This window comes from Cyrtonyx montezumae, unplaced genomic scaffold (genome assembly GCF_038088225.1).
Source record: "Cyrtonyx montezumae isolate F1298 unplaced genomic scaffold, pur_monq_1.0 scaffold_8, whole genome shotgun sequence".
Lineage (NCBI taxonomy): Eukaryota > Metazoa > Chordata > Aves > Galliformes > Odontophoridae > Cyrtonyx > Cyrtonyx montezumae.
Genome location: NW_027072089.1, coordinates 90,394,043 through 90,408,948, shown reverse-complemented (window position 1 = coordinate 90,408,948; position 14,906 = coordinate 90,394,043). Strand labels below are relative to the sequence as shown.

Genomic DNA, 14,906 nt, shown 5'->3' with positions numbered 1-14,906 from the left:
TTTCCTTTGAACATCCAATTCAGCACTGGCAACCAAGGTGCCAGGAGAAGCTGTGTCTCAGTGCCAATTACTTCAGAGGCAGCCCAAACCCCCTCATATGCTGCCAAAATCTCCTTCTCAGTTGGAGTGTAGCACTCCTCTGAACCCCTGCACACTCTGCTCCAAAATCCAAGGGGTCAGCCTCGGGTCTCCCCAGAGGCTCTTTGCCGCAGACTCCAAGTGGGACCTTCCTCTCCAGCAGCAGTGTAGAGGATGTTTTTTACGTCCTGTCCCATCCGCACTGGCCCCAGGGCCACAGCACGGGCTATCTCCTGCTTAATTTGCTCAAAAGCCTGCTGCTGTTCAGGACCCCATGCAAAATTATTCTTTTTTGGGTCACCTGAAAGAGGGGGCTTACTATGAGGCTTCAGTTTGGGATGTGCATCCTCCAAAAACCTACTACACCCAGAAAAGACCGTGTCTCTTTCTTGCTAGTGGGTGGTGACATACTGGTGATTTTGTCAATCACATCTCCTGGAATGTGACTACGTCCATCTTGCCATTTTACTCCCAGGAACTGAATTTCTTGTGCAGGTCCCTTCACTTTGTTCCGTTTAATAGCAAAACCAGCACCCAGAAGAATTTGGATTATTTGCTCTCCCTTTTTAAAAACTTCCTCTGCTGTATCACCCCACACAACGTCATCAATGTACTGGAGGTGTTCAGGTGCCTCACCCTGTTCCAGTGTGGTCTGATTCAGCTTGTGGCAAATGGCCGGGCTGTGTTTCCACCCCTGGGGCAAACGGTTCCAGGTGTACTGAACGCCCCTCCAGGTGAAAGCAAACTGTGGTCTGCACTCTGTGGCCAAAGGAATAGAAAAGAATGCATTGGCAATGTCTATAGTGGCATACCACTTGGCTGCCTTTGACTCCAGTTCATATTGCAGCTCCAACATATCTGGCACAGCAGCACTCAGTGAGGGCGTGACTTCATTCAGGCCACAGTAATCTTAATCTACCGTCAGCCTCCATTCTCCACTGGCTTTACGCACAGGTCATATGGGGCTGTTGAATGGTGAGTGAGTTTTGCTGATCACTCCCTGGCTCTCTAGCTGACGGATCAAGTTATGAATGGGAAGCAAGGAATCCCTGTTGGTGTGGTACTGCCGTCTGTGGACTATTTTTGTAGCAATAGGTACCTGCTGCTCTTTCACTTTCAGTACCCCCACAACAGATGGATCTTCTGACAGGCCAGGTAAAATAGACAGCTGCTGAATGTTGTCTGCATCTACAGCAGCTATTCCAAAAGCCCATCAATACTGTTTGGGATCCTTGAAATGTCCCCTTTTGAGATAGTCAATACCGAGTATGCATGGAGCCCCCTGTCCAGTCACTATAGGGTGCTTCTGCCAGGTTTTACCAGTGAGGCTTATTTCTGCCTCCAACACAGACAATTCCCGAGAACTCCCAGTCACTCCAGAAATATGAATCAATTCTGTCCCTTTATAACTCGAGGGCATTAGAGTGCGCTGTGCACCACTGTCCACCAGTGCCTTATATCTTTGTGGCTCTAATCTGCCAGGCCATCTAATCCACACGGTCCAATACACTCTATTATCCCTTTCCTTCCCCTGGCTGAGGGCAGGGCCCCTCTATTGGTTACCTGCAGTGATGGGTGCAATTTCATTGGTGGTTGATCTCTACTGTAGTTCTCTCACCCCTGCTCGCAGTGCAGGAGTGGGTTTTTTTATGCCACTTCCTCATGTCCTCTCCGTTTTCTCATAAGAAGCTCCACATGGCCACACGTGACATGATGTTACTGCTGTCATTTGCTTGAGCAGAAAGGCAGTTGCCTTTGGTGGCCGAGACTTTCATCAGTTTGATCAACTGCTTCAGCAGATTCTTTGGGTCATGCTCGTCTTCATCAGCTGTTTCCAATACTGACAAAGGTTCACCCCTATTCATCAGTAATGACAGTTCTTCCAGTATAGCTTTCTGTGTCTCCTTTATCTCACCTACTTCTTCTGCTACCGCTGACACAGCTGCAATGGAAGCACATGACGGCGGAAACTGTTGTTCAAAGTTTTGGAGTGTAATAGTCAATTCATAAACTGGGAGTCTTCTGTCTTGGCCCTCATATCTATGGAACGTTGTTACCAGTGTACTCACGTACCTCTCAAAAACAGCACCAGAGAGCTTACGATATACATCAGGTGTACACCTTACTCTATCAGGATCACGGTCCTGGTGCGGATTGTTAGGGACAAAATTGGGATCATACAGCATCTCTACTACGGCTGTTTCTCTCAAAAATTGGATGCCTTTCTCCACAGTGTTCCATCTTTCCACCTTAGGCTCCAGATCATCTTTGTAAGGATCTCTCTCCTTTACAGCCACTAGTACTCGTTCCCAGAGGGTAGCGACTCTATTCAGACATCTGCTAATTCCTCTGTCGATAGCTGGGTCTCGAGCAATGCTTCCCAGATGGCAGGCTTCGTTGCCATCTAGGGATATGCTGCTGGCATCGCTGTCCCAACACCGCAGCAACCAGGTGACAATAGATTCACCTGAGCGCCGTACAAACTCCTTTCTTGAACCTTGTATTTCAGTCATCTTTAGGGGCCAACGAGTAGTGGTAACAGTGACTTCATCATCATCGCTGTCTTCTCCATGTCTCTCACTTTTCTTCGTGGCCTTTCTAGGTGGTGATGGAGGTGCTGAGGAGGGCCCCTCGCCTGGATCTTCCTCTTCTTTCTCTGCTTCTTCTCCTTTCCATTCTAGGCGTGAGGACACCCGTGTCCATTTCTGGCCTTCCACAGGGGCAACTGACATTGATGCCGGTGCTTCCTGTGATTGATCAGGTCTAACTCAGAGGTTTCAGTTTTTGATTTGAACCTTGGTTTGGAAACCATTTCTCTCCAGAATATCAATTATAGCCTGATAAGCGCAAGCCAAACCCCAAACAATCCGTTCCTTCTCAGATCTTCCTGAGTCACATGGCTCCTTACCTAAACACTCACTGAATTTCTCAGGATCCCACAGGTGCTCAAGATCAATACTGCATAACACCAGGGGTCCCCACGTTTCTAATTTCTTTCCTAATTTTTTCCACCTTCCCTGCCATTCAACACTCTCTGGTTTTGGGGAAAGCTTCCTCCAAAGGATGTAATTTACTGTTGCCAAGAGTGCATTCTGAAAAACAGACAACACAGTTGCCAGGGTGGCATCCTGAATATAGGTAAAGACCTGAAAAGAGTACCTGGAAACCAATCCAAATACCATATAATCTGACACATTAGCCAGGGTGTTTAGACAGGAGGCATGTAACCCCATCAGCACACTAAAGTAGCTGTACGCAGATATGACTCCGGTGCTGAACATGAGGAGCTTAAAAAGACGCCAGCATGATCTAAGATACATGAAAACCCATAGTCCACTTAGCACCAGATTTACAATGGAGTACCAATACCGCATTGCCCGCATTCTCCACCAATAATTGTCACGGTGTTATCCATGACAATGACCAAGGGAAAGAAAGAAGGGAGCGAGGAGAGAAAAAAAAACTGCGTCAGTGGCCACGCGGCCGCCCGTGCAGAGCCGCACGCTCCAGAGGGAGGGGGAAACAGCGGGAAGAGATGGGTCTACAAAAAAACAACGGCACGATCTGAGAAGGTAACTTTACTAAATATAATAAAATTGAACAATTGAGAGAGACAAAATTTCCAAACCAAAACCTGTGAGTTTACATTAAGGAGAAAACTGCTTCCGCACAGTGCAGAGCTCCTCCCCTCTGCTGCTCCAAACAGCATTAACTCCTTAACTGCCTACATGATGTTCTGATGTGGAATACCAGCATACAAACCACAAGACCACAACAATGGGGCCTCACAAGAGCTGAGTAGAGGGGGACAATCACCTCCCTCTCCCTGCTGGCAACCCCTTTTTTAACGCAGCCCAGAACACAGTTGGCCTTCCAGGCTGCAAGTGCGCACTGCCAGCTCATGTCCAGCTTCTCATCCACCAGGACCCCCAAGTCCTTCTCCTCTGTACTGGTCTCAAGGAGATCTTCCCCCAGTTCGTATAAATACCTGGGGTTGCCTCAACCCAAGTGCAGCACCCTGCTCTTGGCCTTGTTGGACCTCATTAGGTTCACACAGGCTCACTTCTCCAGCCTGTCCAAAGTCCCTCTGGATGGCTTCCCTTCTTTCCAGTGTACTGACTGCGCTGCTCAGCTTGGCGTTGTCTGCAAACTTGCTGAGAGCGCACTCAATTCCATTATCTATGTCATCGATCAAGATGTTGAAAAGCACCAGCCCAAGACCAACCCTTGGGGGACACCATCCATGACTGTCCTCCACTCAGATGTAGAACCACTGATCAAAGCCCTCTGTCTGCAACCAGCCGATCAGTTCTTAATCCATTGAACAGTCCATCCTTCAGGTCCATACCACTCCAATTTAGGGAGAAGGATGTAGCGAATGACCACGTGAAAGGCTTTGCAGAAGTCTGGGTAGATGACATACATTGCCCTTGCCCTTTCTACCAATGCCATCACTTCATCAGATTGGTCAGACAAGATCTGCCCTTGATGAAGCCATGCTGGCTGTCTTGGATCACCTCTTCATCTTGTATGTGCCTTAACACGGTAACCAGGAAGATCTGCTCTATGATCTTCCCAGGAACAAAGGTGAGGCTCACAAGCCTGTAGTTCCCTGAGTCATCCTTTCTCCCTTTCTTAGGAATGGGAGTAACGTTTCTCTTTTTCCAGTCACCAGGGATTTCACCTGACAGCTATGGTATTTTTAATATGATGGAGAGAGGTTCAGCAACCACATCAGCCATATCTCTCAGAACCCTGGGATGCATATCACCCACCCCCATTGACTTACATACATTCAGTTTCATGAGGAGGTCATGAATTTGTTCCACTGCTACAGTGGGATGGAATCCAGTTCTCTCACCTACACCTAGATGTTCAGGTTCCTGGCAGAGACCACCAGTGAAGACTGAGGTAAAGCTTTTTCCCTGTCTAAAGAAGCTAGTTCTTCATCCTCATTAATCAGAGGGGGAACACTCTCCTTGGTCTGTCTCTTCCTGCCTATGTACCTGTAGAACACCTTCTTGCTACCTTTCATATCCCCTGCCAAGTTCAGATGCATCTGTGCCTTGGCTCTCCTGACCTTATCTCTACGTATGCAGACAACATCTCTGTATTCTTCCCAGGCTACACAACCTTGCTTCCGCTTCCTGTACAGTCTCTTTTCCCTCAGTTTAAGCTGCAGTTCCTTATTCAGCCATGTTGGTCACCTGACTCCCCTTCTCCATCCCCCAGCAGAGGAAATTGAGAACTCTTGCACTCACAGAAAGGTGTCCTTATAAAGCTCCCAGCACTGTTCTGTTCCTATCCCCTTAAGGATAGTTTCTCAGGAGATCCCATCTGGTAGTTCCTTAAGCAGTCAGAATTTTGCACTTATGAAGTTCAGGGTCCTGACTACTTTTTGCCAGGCCTGCATTCCTCCAGATCGCAAATTCCACCAGAGCAGGCTGCCTTCAATCTTAACCTCTCTAATGCTCTCCTCTGCATTGGTGAGCACCAAGTCCAGTAAGGCTTCACCTCAGGTCAGTTCATCTAGTACCTGGACCAGAAAGTTATCCTCAAAAGACTCCAGGAATCTCCTGGATTGTCTACCACCCACCATGCCACTATCCCATTAGATATTCAGGTGGTTTAAATCTTCCATCAGAACAAGAGCCCATGAGTGCAACACCTCCCACAGTTGCAGCAAGAAGGCCTTGTTAACAGGCACCTCCTGATCAGGTAGCCTGGAGTAGACCCCAAACACTAGATGTCCTTTACTGGACCTATCCCTGATTTTAACCCACCAGCTCTTAACCTGATCATGGCTGTTATTCAGACACAGCTCTTCACTATCTATCCACTTTCCAACATACAGGACAATTCACCCTCCCTTCCTGCCCTATACGTCGCTTCTGAAGAGCCTGCAGCCCTCAATCACAGTATGCCAGTCATGAGATTCATCTTACCATGTTTCCATGATAGCAACCAGATCATAATTTTCCAAGCACATCATGGTTTTCAACTCCTGCTTTTTTCCTATGCTGCATGCATTGGTGTAAAGGCACCTCAGTTGGGCTTTCTGGCACACTACCTTTCTAGAGGGCCCCTCCCCCAAACTCCAAAAGAAATCTGAAGTTTTCCCCACTGCTTCCTAGAGATTTCCCTGCAATCTCCTACAACAACATCCCCAGGCCCTTCTTCTGTCTCACTGACCTCCACCCTATTCCCCCACCAATCTAGTTGACGTCTCTGAACTACCTGCTCCAATTTAGCGAGAGACATTTTCTCCCCTTCCCCTAGTTCAAAGCTCTCTCAGCAAGCCCTGACAGCTTCTGGCCTAGGACCTACTTTCCCCTCAGAGACAGGCACAACACATCTGCAGCCATCAGGCCAAGTGTCAAGTAAACCACCCCATCAAAGAACCCAAAGTTCCATAGTGGCAGCACCAGCCTTTCAGCCACTTATCCAAGGCCTGAGTTTTCCTAGAACATTCTGTATCCTTCGCCATCCCCAGAAGGAAGAGTTGAAAATATGACTTGCACTCCTATTACCTCCACCTACTGCCCTAAACCCCTGAAATCTCTTTTGACAGCTTGCAGGCTTCCCTGAGCGATTTCATCACTGCCTCCCATAACTATCAATGAGAGATGATAACCAGAGGAACAAATCAGACCTTGGAGTTTTTTGGTAACATCCCTGACCTGGACCCCAGGGAGGCAGAACACCTCCCTCCAGGTCAGGTCTGCATATGAGACCCACCGTTCCCCCTGAAAAAGGAACTGCCTACCACAATTACTCTTCTGTCTTTCCTAGCAGAGGCAGTCTCAAGGCATGGGGACGACTGCCTCACTCTAGTCCCCCACATAGACAGATCCCCCCTCACCTCCCCACTTATCTCCTCTTTAGTTTCCAGTACCTGAAACCTACTGCTTAGGGGGACCAGGAGAAGTGGGGTAGGCAGGCAGAGGAGACACCCATGACACCAAGCTGGGACTCTTCTCCAACCCTCACATGTCAGATCTGTCTGACTGCAACAGGGCAGGGGGTCCAGCACTTATATTCCCCTAATATACAAAAAGAATGTCTATTATCTCCCCAGGAAATAATGAACATCTGCACTTCAAAATAAAGCTAAGAGCAACAGTAAGCATAACCACAGGAAACACATGAAGTGTTACAGAATGGCATTTTTCTTCAAAGTACCTTCACACAGCACAGAAAAATATTTGCAAAAAAGTTTACACTGCTGAAGACCAAAAGATTTTAGCATGCTACTCTCGGACTTCATGTGGGATATAGCTCTGGTTGGTTTCTGGCATAGTTCCCTCTAGAGACTGATTTTTCTAAAGAGAACTAGAAGTCTCATGATTCATTTCATCAACGCTAAAGACAAAACTATTTTTCTAAAAAGAAAGACACTGTTTAGAGAAAGCTCTGTGCTAAAAAAAAGAACAAAAAATCACCACAAATGAAGCATATCCCATGAAGCATCATAACACTGACAGCAACGCATTCATTTTTTCAACAAAATTTTTAAGCCTCAAAGGAAAGAAATCCATGGAAGAAAATTAAGGTTTCAACTAGAATAAAAAATATTTCTTCCCCTGTAACATTATAAAGCATCTACAAAGCACATGCTATTCAGTATGGATAAACGAACCTTCCCATAAGTTTCAAGTCTACACATGTAAGTATACTTTTCTACAGCTCAGGCAAAGGAGTGGCAGGACAGTTCCAAAATACTTGAAGTTACCACAGTATGTAAGAAAGAAATAACACAGTAAAGGAATGCTGGCATCCATTAAAATACTACAAAACGTGAACACTCCCCAGATAATGCAGAACAGCTGGATTGAAGCTGCAGCAAGGACACTTCCAAGCATCTGCTGAACAAAACATTTGCAAGATCACAAAAAGAACAGAACTTTTTGAAAATTACTACAGAACTTTAGATACTGCTGGAAAGAGCTTTTATTAAAGAAAGCATACATGATGATATTTACCATCAAAGCTTACTTATGGATGGAAGACACATTTCTGAACAGATGTATTGCTTACGTTTGAAAAAATACAATTTTCCTTCCTACAAACTATAACCAAAAAGCAAGAGCAGCTAAAATACACTATGAATTTTGGATGCCTATAATCTGTTTCTGTAAAAAATTGCAGTATTTTGAGTAAGTAAGAGATAGCAGAGAGGAATATTAACAAACAGAATAATACCGATAGATTTCACACATAACACACATTAATTTAAAAACTTTCGAGTTAGAATACAGTCTCCTACTTAAAACCTACACCCTCCCCAGGGAACTTAGTCATATATATAAATATCCAAATCTTTGAAATTGTAAATGGAAATCCTAGATTTCCCAGAACTGCAGGAATCTGTTATAAATTTTTCTTCATTTTTTGATCTCCCAAATCCATCCATATTAATGAAGAAAACTCTTAATTAAAATTGTTAATAGCAACATACTACATTTCTAAATCAAAATCAGATTCCTCCTTCATTAAACTCAGGAAGGAACACTTTGTAACCAAAATCAAGGCACCTAAAATATATATTAAAAAAATCAACTTAGTAAAAATACAGTATCAACAATCTGGAAAATAAATTGCTTCAGCTGGGACAGAATGGTTTGGGTTTTTTTTGTTTGTTTGTTTCCCCTCCCCACCCCCAAGTATGATGCTATGTTTTGGTTCCAGGAGAAAACAATGTTGATAGCACACCAATATTTATAGTTGCTGCTAAGCAACACTGTATAGACCAAAGACCACTCACAGCAAAGTGCCCAAGGAGCTGGGAAGGAACAGAAGTAGGACAGCAGACTTGAAGTGGCCAAAGGGATATTCCATATCATATCACACCAAGCAGGAGTTTTGAAGAGGGTGGAAGGGCACCTGGCTCTCTTCGGCTGCTAGGGGGGCTGGCTAGGTATCAGTTGGAGCAGGAGGGGGTGGTGAGCAACAGATGAGTTCTACCTTTTTTTTTCCCCCTCCCATTTGTTCCCCATCTCATTCGGAAGCCACCTGCCAGATAAAGCCATAACACAAATACATTTGGATTGCAAACACTGTAGCAATATAGAAAGGCTCAGATATTAAGGTAAACAAACCCCGAACCAAATATTCAGGAAATCACCCTCCCCAGTGTACAAGCACACTATACCCACAAAAATATTCTTTGCTCTAACAGAAACTATTTTCAGGACACAGACTGCTAGGGCAGCATCTTATCACCACTATCACCTATTAACCATTAAAGTTCAAGTGCACAAAAGTTTATTTTAATTGAAAATAAAAACATATGTTTATAGGTTGAAGTCATTACCACTTGGTTTTCCACTGTATCCACAAGCATAGATCAGTCAGCAAACTGAGTAGAAAACCCAGATGTCCTCAGCCCTACTCTTTGTTTGTTTCTAGGCTAAGGCTTGAAGATATCACCACCACCTCTGTTTTTCAGAGAACTAGTGCAGCATGAAAGATGAAATAATTTTTAAAAGCTCAGTTCCAGAAGAGACTCCTGAAATATAAACTTAATAGAATAATGGTGTTCAGAAAGCAATCTTTCCCATTCTCCAAAAAATAAAAATATAAAAACTAAAAAAAAAACCCACAGGTACATTCCCAAATGTATTAAACAACCTCTTTCTGCTATCCCCAAAGTTCAAATTGTGTCACAATTTAGCTTACAACTTTGTAGTTCCTTAAAAGCATCTTTTCTGACTCCAAGGCCACTTAACTCCCTCGCTGTTCATCAGTACACCGCAAATCAATGTATTAACTTATGCTTCCAGCAATTGATTATCTCAATTCAGGTCTGTATCCTCACGGTGAATAGTAACATTTGCAGGGACAGCAGGAAAGGAAGAAAAGGTGAACACCTAGTCCCTGCCAAGCTAAGCTAACTTGTATCAGTGGCACTACAATGTGAGCAGCAGGCTATGGGAAGTCTGCCTTAAAATAGGAAGTACATTAACTATAACCCTCCACTGAACATACAGAGTCCTGAAGGTGCAAGTCCAGTTCTATTTTTAAACTGCACACAAAATTATCAACTTCAAAACACCTGAATAAAACAGACTGCTAAATCAAATAGGTAAAAAGAGAGTAGGGGGATGTGGATTTTACATGTATAAAGTGCTTTACCATTATCACCACAAACTCTCCCACACCGACATAAGAAAAGTTTAATCCATGATCCTAACCCAATCTTCTTGTTTTCTCATTTAGCAAACACAGCTAAAATGAACACAATGAATTATATTCCTGTCAGCGTGCCATGGATGTCACGTGAAGCAGGGTAGCAGCCTGCTCTATTCCCAGGTATAAAATATTATCTTCCAGGTTGCTTTTCTCAAAGTCAGCTTTCATTCATATAGCAAGTCTAACTTTAGGAACACTGGCTTTCTAAAATTGACAATTCCAGGATGCCTGCTTCCTTCACCTCATACTCCATCCCTTGGTAAAATAATTTGCTGTCGAACACCTGCAAATACATGCATAAAAATCCCTGCCCTCATACAGGACTGTGGCATAAGAAACAAATAGTTCCAAAGGTCTGAACTGACTTTCAGAGAGGACTTAGTCACCTGCACACCTCTTCCTTCCAGCCACAAAGATACTGAAGCCAAAAGAAACAAACAAGCAGGAAAAAAAAAAAGAAAAAAGCAACTCACGGTTCCCAGCCTATTCTGTCACACACATTTTCCTTAGTTAGAGCCTCCATCAAGAGATTTCCCAAGAGAAGGTTCTTTAGGAATAGCTCAGGTGCAGTTGATATACAAAGACTGTCATGTGGATTTGGTATCTTCCACATGCTTCAGTCCTGTAATTGAGTTCTTTGAACAGTAGGCCCATATGCAAAGAGCAGGCCACCTTGCAAAGGTTCTTCCACACATTGGCTTTCTTCTGTTGATGCCAGCTGGCTTGGACTATCAACCCATCCTAGCAGAAAGCAACACAACTTGTTCCGCAGTGCTCTTTCACTCAAGCAATTCATTTTAATTCTTACACTATCAATGAGAGGTAAATGGGTGCTTTACTCAACATCTGTACAAACATTCCATTGTGAACTTCCCAACTTTACTCAATTATTCAAAATAAGCAATCATTAGCCATGCAGTATTTTAGATTGCACTTGATGGGTAGAAAGCACAACCAGAAGCTGTACTTACAGCAAGAACATACATGGCCTTTTTCACAACAGAAAGATATGATGACAAACCAACATGCAAGCCATTCCAATAGCTCTTTGACCCCTCCAACCCCCTGCAAGAAAAAATTAATGCTTCAAGTCTCTGAAAAGTTTAGCAACACTGATGCATAAGACACATTCAGCATTCACTGATACAACAAGAATTGCTCATTCTCAGAAGATAGTCAGTAGGGATCAGGATCAGCATACAAACAAGTAACAACTTTATCATTTAAGTGAGAGCCATAAAAGCTTTACTAGAAATTCTCATTAGAAATAAAGCAGGACAGAGGGCACTACATTTACGAGTCTAGACAGACATTTATTTCCTGCAGTACATTTAGTGACCTCTAAGCTGATTTTTCTTGCATTGCAAATGTTTTACCATGTTTGTTTGTTTTTTTTCCTCCAATATTAAATTCTTCAATTTTAACACTGATTGCTATTTTGGTTTCCATCTGCTATTTGGAGGCACACAAGTAATTATGCTATTAATTTTTCACTCAAATAGCCCTCACTGATATAAAACAAAATATCGCTTCATTCTCTGCTAGTTCGACAATTATAAGAAAAGTTGGACACAGAAGTTATGAATACCCTTACTAACTTGTCAGACCCAAAAATAATTACCATAGTCTTTTAGTCTTCTGCACTACTCAGAATTTCAGAGACACTGCATTTTCTTCTAGCCATAAAAATTTATGGTCAAAAAGAGAGATCATCTCTAAATACTAAATCTAAGGATGTGGTCATAGCCACCCCAGAAGCAGCACTACCAGAGAAACAGACTCTATTTTTGCATCCAGATATAAATATTTTCTGCACGATCAGTAAACAAGAGCAAGACAGAGAAGCTGATGTCTACAGTAACTATACCCTTGAAGTATCAGAGTTGTTTAGTAAAACAAAGTATGAACTGCTTGCCAGGTATTTTGGATTAAGTCAGAAATCGCAAAAAGAAAAACAACACACTGATTAAACCATTCGTAGCTGCTGCCTGCTCTAAACAAATTGTTTCTTGTGGCACATGCATATATAATAATAAACTGAATGTTTCAATTTAATTCATGAAACACTCTTGGCAATGCAACACTAAGCAGCTGTACCACCTCCCAATCGGTCATTTGACTGATTAAGCCTTCCAATAAACATTATTAGAAGTGATCAATTTAATTACAAGAAATCTTTTGTCTATTTAAGATGAAAAGGTCACTGCCTGCAGACCTTCAGAGGTCCTATTTTACAACTTCAAACTCATCAAGAATCTCGTTCATTTCAGAAAGTGCCCCATTTGATCATCTATACAATAAATTTAACTTACTGCAGCAGTTTCTTTTAAAAATCTGCTAACTCAAGACATCTGTATTCAGTCACAGCCTTCAGCAATACCCAGAAGTTTCCTATCAAACCATCAGATAAAATAGGCTCAAAGTCTCCTTCATACAAGTTATAGCCCTTTCAGATCTCAATGTTTCATTTCCTACCTAATAAAAGGTAAACACTATATTTACAGACAGTAATGTATGGTTTAGAATATTTTTTAAAGTATATTACACAAAATGCTATAACGATCAACAAATCATAGGTTTGGGAACTTAAAATCTGTTGTGGCAAAATTCCTTGCCACTCAGAACAAGACTATTCTGATTTTGAAGATTACAACTCTAGAGTATGAACCACCCAAAGAGATTCTAAAAGCTGCTTACAACATAAGTAGCTGGTAGAAGACACAAGGATCCTGAACTTTGAAAAACTCGTCGATAATTACAGAATCTGTACTCTCCCTTCCATAAAACAGCTGATAGTTTTAGGCAGCGATAGGAAACCACTGCAAACAGAGAAGCCTGCCATCAGGAGTCATTTAGGTAGTTATCAACAAAAAAGACAAGCTACACCTCTCAACAAAGATACCAAAACATTCTGCTACAACAGGTTTATGACTCCTTCAGCACGGATTCACAACTGACTACGACCCGTGAAACGCTCCCCAAGAAGCAAACGCCGAAAGGCTGCCACACAGATGTTCCATCCACCCCCACTACGGTCAAAATGAAAACTCAGGAGCGGGTATATATCACATATATAACAAACAGTAACATCCTTCCAACCCACACCCCTCCGGACCCGGGCCCGGGCCCACTTCCGCCATCCCGCCCTGCCCGCGGCACCTCAGCGCCCGCCGCAGCTCCCTACTACCTTTGTCCTCTCCGTAACTCGAACCCTTGAACCCTCTCCCAATAGGGCCAAGATCCCTAACACTCTCTCTTGCTCCAGCCCAGTAACCCTCTCCCGCCAAAGCTCGCCTCCCACCCGGCTCGCACTACCAGAGGTGAGCAGGCCTCAGGACAGGCCCCGGGAAGCAGTGGATCCGCTCGACCAACGGCGCAGAACCGTAATTCCCACCCCTACCGTGGCCCCAGGGGTAGAGACACCCCAGCCCGGCACAGGAAACAGTTTGCTACCCGACCTTCCCCCTACGGAGTTACCACAGCCCGCCGAGGCGGCGTAGAGCCACCCCCGTGCTGCCAAACTCTGCACGGCAGCGAGCTCCTTCGCCCCACCAGGAACAAAGCCCCTACCAGAACAATACTCCAAGCCGCCACAGCTACGGAGCACACGCACAGCATTCCCAACAACCGCCGAAGTTTTTACCTCACTGCCCCAGCTCCATAGTGGCCCCTCGAATCGGTGGGGGAAGTTCTACGGCAGAATTAATTGTCCTCTCCCTCCACCACAGCCACTTTATTTCCTACAGTCCCGCCCAACGTTAAGAAACCTTCACCGCCCCGATTAAGGCTAAGGAGGCGTGTCGCACTGCTCAGCTTGTGGGCGGGGGCGCGGGGAAGCCCCAGCACGCCAAGCTCGCTGGGTACTGCTCTCGCTACGACGAGAAATCCAGTTCCCTCCCTCAGCGCGACCCCCTTTGGGGCCCTGGGACAGACTGCGCCCCGTCACCCAAGAGACGTACTCTTTGGGATAATGCGAACGCTGCAACCCCACCGGGCCCTGCAAGGCTTTGCTGACAGAGCCCATGCCCTGGCAGCTTTAAGCTGAAGTGTAAGGCCTAGAGTTGCCAGTTCTTAGGACACGAACATTCTTCGCCTTTATGATACTTTTCAGTTAATCATGGCTGCTAAAGGAAAGGAGTGAGCTTAGAGCAGTGGACAGCCACGTGCAAAGCAGTATAGTGGTTAAGCAAAAATAACACAGGCTCTTGAGGGGTCTTCACCATTCTAAATATCTCAGCTCAGCATCTCAGGTCCCAGGATGATCCTCCAAATCCCATCTTAGCTGCTATCTAATGCCACAGGTTCCTTATGTGCATGTTTGTACAAGTAGAGCTCTAAAAGCATTAATATGTATGCTGTTTTAACACACAAAAAAAATCGAGGTAGTTGAAGAAAGAAAGATGAGCTCCACATTCGTAGTTTTTATAGGATCCACCAACTGGCATTGTCCTCTACTTGCTGGAACACAGCTGCTATCACTTGCAGAATCTTAGATGCCACACAAAACAAAGTGCAAAGTAGTTAGGAAATACAAGTTGTTTGCATTTAAAATAAATAAATAAGTATTCATGGAAGCTATCTAGAATTTGATTAATAGGATTAAGATGCCTAACAGATCATGCTATCAGCTGATAAAT

General features: G+C 44.2%; 1 protein-coding gene across 4 annotated transcripts in view; it reads right to left on the bottom strand.

Moving 5' to 3' along the window:
* The window catches only part of TNS3 (tensin 3), a 225,407-nt gene extending 211,371 nt beyond the window's left edge, over positions 1-14,036 (bottom strand). For 3 of the 4 annotated variants that reach the window (XM_065752995.1, XM_065752996.1, XM_065752998.1), the window contains exon 1: positions 13,913-14,036. The gene's annotated coding sequence lies outside the window, so the exon portion shown is untranslated. The remainder of the gene's footprint in view (positions 1-13,912) is intronic. The other variant, XM_065752997.1, reaches the window with a different exon arrangement.
* Between the last annotated feature and the right edge of the window lie 870 nt (positions 14,037-14,906).